A 6860-nucleotide genomic window follows, 5' to 3' on the forward strand; every position below is an offset into this window, starting at 1 on the left:
TGACACTGAACCATTGATTTTCGTTTTGATCCATCGCCCACGCGCTGCACCGGACCCCCCAAAAAGAGGGTAGGGCGGACACAGTTTTCTGTGAATATCTCAAGAACAGTAGGGCCTATGATGACCAATTTTTGTTTGTTGGTCTCAAGGGGCCATTTAAACCCATCCCATAACCATTCATTTGCAGTATAATACCACCAAGTTAAAAATGAAAAAGCAAAAACAAGGCGTTGTAATCGCATGGATCTTTGGCTGACATTCAGAACCAAACAAAATTGGAAATAAAGGATCATAATGCCACCCTCTGAATGCATGTGAGTTTCCTGGAATTCTGTTCATGGGGGGGGGGTCATACAATAAATTCATTTATGTGTACATTAAAGGTAAACGGTTTTTGGTTTTTGTTTCTTTTTCGCTGGCTCTGTCATGACGAATGTCTGAGAAACTCCATAGCTACCTTTTTCTAGCCGGTGCCTGGCGTGTATGTGTATTTGAATGCAGTAAAGCAATTTGTTACACTCGTTATACTTCCTGACACTGAGGCCGTCGGCCCGCCGGCCCACAGTTGCAAGGGTGTTTTTTCCGCTCACAGGAAAGGGTGTTTTTAAAGCCACACATGCACGCATGCAGGCACACGCACATACATAAACACACACACACACATGTCAAGTTCAAGTCAAGTTTATTTATATAGCACATTTCATACACAGAGGTCATTCAATGTGCTTTACATAAACAAAACCAAACAATAATAACAAATAAAAGCATAGAAGGGCAATATAGTCAAAGAATAGTTAAAAGGTAAAGATCATAATAAAAAGAAAACATAAAACACAAGGTAAAATCATTTAAAAATAAAGAATAATTAGTAAGCAAAAACAAAGGCAAAAGTAGTAAAAAAAGTAATAAAAGACAAAGTAGAATAATTATCGAGGCAGATTCAGAATTTGTAACTCGGCACAGTTAGCAGAAAGCATCTGAGAACAGTTTGGTCTTAAGTCTAGATTTAAAACTGGCTACAGTTGGGGCCTTTTTAATGTCATCCGAAAGTTGGTTCCACAGCTGAGCCGCATAGCAGCTAAAAGCTGCTTCACCATGTTTACTGTAGTTCTAACTGTAGGTTTTACTAGCAGGTTTTTCACCTGGGACCTGAGAGGACGAGAAGGTGTGTACTGCTGAAGCATGTCTGACAAGTATTTAGGTACACATGCACACACACACATGCAGAAAGGGGAGATCGCATACAAGAGCTGAGTAGTTCCAAAAGTGTATTTTAAAAGCCGAAAAAACATTTACAGGCCACATAAACAAGGGGTAAACGTTTTGGGTCTAGCCCTTCATCAGTGTTCCTTGTATGTGACGCATCACAGGGCGCAGCGGCCATTTATAGACTTGCCTGCCAATCACCCAATAACCCCAAGACATGTGAGTGCATTCTGGGTCACAGTGTATCCAAATCACCAAAATTACATCACAAATACTATATCATTACAATTATATACAAACATGTACAGGAGATATAACACCATTTGTATACAAAAACATATAGTCACAAAACATTTTAATAGGCTAGTGATGCCATATTTCAATATTTGAAAATAGAAAAAGGCACAATATTTAAAAAAACAGAGCATATGTGAGCCTGCAAGGTGAAACCAGTCGCTTTGGTAACATTTACAAAATTAAGTTATTGTGCTCACATGAACGACCATAAACTAAGCTTGAGTATATCGAGGGTATTGCAAAAAGTATGGCTAAGATAACCGCATCCAAAAGTATGGCTAACATAACCGCATCCAAAGTTGGCATGGTTCTCCTGTCACGATACGCCAGAAGAGGAGAAAATCACCTTTTTAAGTAAATTGTCACGTGCGATAGTGTGAGGGAACAGCTATTATTAGTTTTAAGGTAGCGTGACTTTGAAGCGGATGACTGACTATGTCTAGTTTCATCAACCGAGTCAGTGTCTTTTTCTGCCCCCTAGTTAATACCTGGGACGGTCATAAGGTGTCACTATAGAATATAATTAATGTACTTCGGGGAAGTAAGGGGAGAGGAAGTTCTGTGTACACCAGTGTACACAGATTGCGTAAAATGCGCTATGTCAATGAAAAACTTGGTTAAAATGACGCCAGGATATTTCTAAAAGTTCGTGATTTTGACCGTTCGTGCCCTGAAAGGCAAGTCTCTCATATTCATATTCGGTTACATCTGCCAAGAAGGATATAGAGCTGACACATTGAGTAATGAGTAATGAGTAGCCTAATGAGTACATTTTAGCTCTAGCCTACCGTAAAACCTAATAGCGGCGTGGACAAAGGGAATGAATGCTAATGTGTTGAATCTTCACCTAAATAAAGTCAGGGTTTAACAGTCAAAACGTATGTTTATTCGTGAAATTTGTTCACAATATGAAAGTGTAGACTGTATACTGTCATTTTAACCCGCACGTTTGTTTATTGTGGATTTTCTCAAAATAGCACCGTGCGCAAAGCGTCTGGTTTCGCCTGGCAGGGTCACATATATTGATCTAGGTACACATCCTCATCATCAACATCATCATCGCACATTCGGATATCTTGCGTCCATGTAGGCCTAGTCCATTATTCAACCAACTATAGCCTACTCATTACAGCCAACATGTTCAAATAAATGCATCATTAATACCACTAGTACGGAACCCTAGAGGGGTCATTGCAAGATATTTTTTAGCATATATCGAGAAAACGTGCGCTCATATTACTAAATCGTGTACACATTTTACTAAATCGTGCGCACGTTTTACTAAAATGTGCACTCATTTTACTAAATTGTGCCCGTTTTACTAAATTGTGTGCACAATTTACTAAATTGAGAGAACAATTTACTATGTTGAGAGCGCAATGTAGTAAAACGTGTGCACGATTTAGTAAAATGAGCGCACATTCTCTCAATACACAAAATTATCTTGTAATGACACCTCCTGGGCTCCCCTCTACGTGTGGGTTTCACCTGTTCTATAACAGTGAAGACGAGTGAGGCCAACTGATGGCTGGCTTCAGTGAAATGCCTCGCTACTGGCGATTTCTCATCTTTGCGTGAATTGCGTCTAATTGCGCTGTTATGTTCTATGATGCACGTTTTTATAGGTCTGTTGGTTTTGCCTACATATTGTTTATTGCATGGGCATGTAATCAAATACACTACCCCAGCAGTTACATGTGGTGCATTGTTTAATTTTGTAAGTCTTGTCTGCGATGGAGCTTGTGAACGAGGTGGTCCTCCTAGTCTTATTTTTACACGTAGCACACCCTTTGCAAGGAAAGAAACCAGTGATGTTCCTTAAGCGTCCCTCCTTGTTCCGCTGTGTGGTGTGGCAATCAGCTTTAACCAAGAAATCCCTAATGTTACTAGCCCTATAGTGGGAGAAGGTGGGGAGGTTCAGAAAAAAACATTTGACATGTGGGGTCACTACTGAGAACATGCCAGTGTTTGCGTATGCATTCTTTAATTTGTCGGCTATGTCTAGTATACGTAGTGGTGCAGGCTATAGACTTATGCGTATCCCTCTTAGGGACAGTTTTGGTTCTTTTTTTTTTTTTTTTTTAATTTATTGAGTTTTCTTTGCTCGGGGAATCACATTGTTTACATCAGTTATATTTTAAGGTCAGAAAATAACAGTTCTTAAAAAATAACAAGTATTTTGATGGTTGAAGCAGTACATTAGATCTCATCAGGTGTCTTGTATAAGTACATTTCTATATGCATTCCCCCGTATAAGAATACATGTGAATATACATTCAGACATGCACACACCCACACACAAACATACATACATACATATACATACACAGCCAGAAGTCCATGCAAGCGCATATGGAAATGCATAAATGTGCAAGTACAATCTTACATTCTTGTATGTTTACGCCAGCACACACCGTACATACATACATACAAGCATGCGTACGGCAATTCATACATACTCAAGTGGCTACATACTGGTATATATTCATAAACACTCATTTACATTATCTCATATATACATACCATACAGGCCACAAGTCAATCTACATTATCTTCCATCAGATCATTATTACATTTGAAACATAGATCACAGTCATCATTTATCGTGTGATCTAACTATAGCATGCAATATTACTGTGGATTTTTTTTTTTAAATTTTGTGCCAAATGTTTGGGGTACCTGTGTATATGGAGTTAGACATTTGTTCTAGACTCAATAATGTTTCAAATGTTTGTAGCCATGTTCTTACATTAATGTTGATAATGGTCTTCCAATTGACTGCTATGACATTCTTGGCACTCATCAGGCCAATAGATACAGTTTTTTTCTTGAAGGGGGGCCAGTACATATTCTCCATATAATTAAAAATGCATAATTTAGGGTCTAGAAAGATCTTTTCTTTAGTAATCATAGATAAGTTTAATATGACATTCTTCCAAAATGTTTGTCATTTAGGGCATTCCCAGATCATGTGGAAGTAGGTTCCTTTCACTTTGTTGCAGTGCCAACAATTGTCATCATTCTGTAAACCCATAAGTGCAAGTTTCCTTGGAGTGTAGTATATTCTACCGACAAACTTAAAATGTATAGTTTTATTGCGTGCAGAATTGGATATCTTATGCATTTTCTGCCAAATTGATTGCCAACTGTCTGAATCTAAATCTTTCTCCCAGATCTTTTCTAACGATGTAACAGCATCACTTTTAAAGTTGTTTATTATCTTATAAATGTTGCTGCTCAAGTGTGTCCCCTTTTTCATTATTACCATAAGATGTTTTTCTATATTGGATAGTTCTGGGAGTTGTATGCGTTGTCTCTTTCCTCCGGATTCCCCCAGTAATTTTATGTCAATGATTCTTGGGACAGTGAAAGACCGGGGTACACAAAACTTGGTGGGCATGTAGCTCCACAAGGATGACACTGAACCATTGATTTTCGTTTTGATCCATCGCCCACCCGCTGCACCGGACCCCCCAAAAGGAGGGTAGGGCGGACACAGTTTTCTGTGAATATCTCAAGAACAGTAGGGCCTATGATGACCAATTTTTGTTTGTTGGTCTCAAGGGGCCATTTAAACCCATCCCATAACCATTCATTTGCAGTATAATACCACCAAGTTAAAAATGAAAAAGCAAAAACAAGGCGTTGTACTCGCATGGATCTTTGGCTGACATTCAGAACCAAACAAAATTGGAAATAAAGGATCATAATGCCACCCTCTGAATGCATGTGAGTTTCCTGGAATTCTGTTCATGGGGGGGGGGGGGGGGGGGGGGGGGGGGGTCATACAATAAATTAATTTATGTGTACATTAAAGGTAAACTATGCCGTATTGGCATATTCCTTACTGTTTTCTCGGTTTTTGTTTCTTTTTCGCTGGCTCTGTCATGACGAATGTCTGAGAAACTCCATCGCTACCTTTTTCTAGCCGGTGCCTGGCGTGTATGTGTATTTGAATGCAGTAAAGCAATTTGTTACACTCGTTATATTTCCTGACACTGAGGCCGTCGGCCCGCCGGCCCACAGTTGCAAGGGTGTTTTTTCCGCTCACAGGAAAGGGTGTTTTTTCCGCGAGACGGCCACCATTCAACCCGAAAAAAGTCATATAACCATTCCAATGACTCTGAAGCTGTTAAATTAAGGTAAATTAAGCTAAAAAACTTGCACATTAAGCTAAAAAAACTGCATAGTGTGCCTTTCAGTGACAGTACACAAATCGCCTGTAGGATGATGTTGAAATCGTTAAAGATTTACCTTTCTCTCTCTCACACACACACACACAAATAAAAACACACACATAAAGACACCCACACACATACATACACATAAGGCACACACAAACACGTACACCACGCACGCACAGACACACACACATAAATACACACACGCACAAACACATGTAAAGACACACGTGCGCACACACACACACAAAAATACACACACACACGCACACACATAGACACATGCGCACACACGCAGGCACTCACACATGCACATACATGCACACACGCATACACACACATAAAGACACCCACACGCACACATACACATAAAGACACACACATACACGCACACCGCGCACGCACATGCACACACACACATATACTGTAAAGACATATACGCACACACACACTCAGGTACGAATGCACACACACACACACTCACACATAAACACACACATTAACACACACACACACACAAGGACAGACACGCACGCACACACACACATAAAGACACACACATACACGCACATGCACACACACACATATAAAGACATACAAACACATAAAGACACATACGCACACACACACTCAGGTACGATTGCACACACACACACGCATGCACACTCACATACACACTCACACATAAACACACACATTAACACACACACAAGGACAAACACGCACACACACATAAACACACACACGCACATACATACGCATGCACACACACATACACACAGACACACGCGCACATGCACAAACACAGGCACGCACACACACATAAACACACACACCCATGCACACATACATAAACACACAGACACAAGCACACACAAACACATTCACACACACACATATAAAGCCACACATGCACGCATGCAGGCACACGCACATACATAAACACACACACACATGCACACACACACATGCAGAAAGGGGAGGTCGCATACAAGAGCTGAGTAGTTCCAAAAGTGTATTTTAAAAGCCGAAAAAACGTTTACAGGCCACATAAAAAAGGGGTAAACGTTTTGGGTCTAGCCCTTCATCAGTGTTCCTTGTATGTGACGCATCACAGGGCGCAGCGGCCATTTATTGACTTGCCTGCCAATCACCCAATAACCCCAAGACATATGA

The sequence above is a fragment of the Alosa sapidissima genome, chromosome 5 (assembly GCF_018492685.1).
Source record: "Alosa sapidissima isolate fAloSap1 chromosome 5, fAloSap1.pri, whole genome shotgun sequence".
NCBI classification, from domain to species: Eukaryota; Metazoa; Chordata; class Actinopteri; order Clupeiformes; family Clupeidae; genus Alosa; species Alosa sapidissima.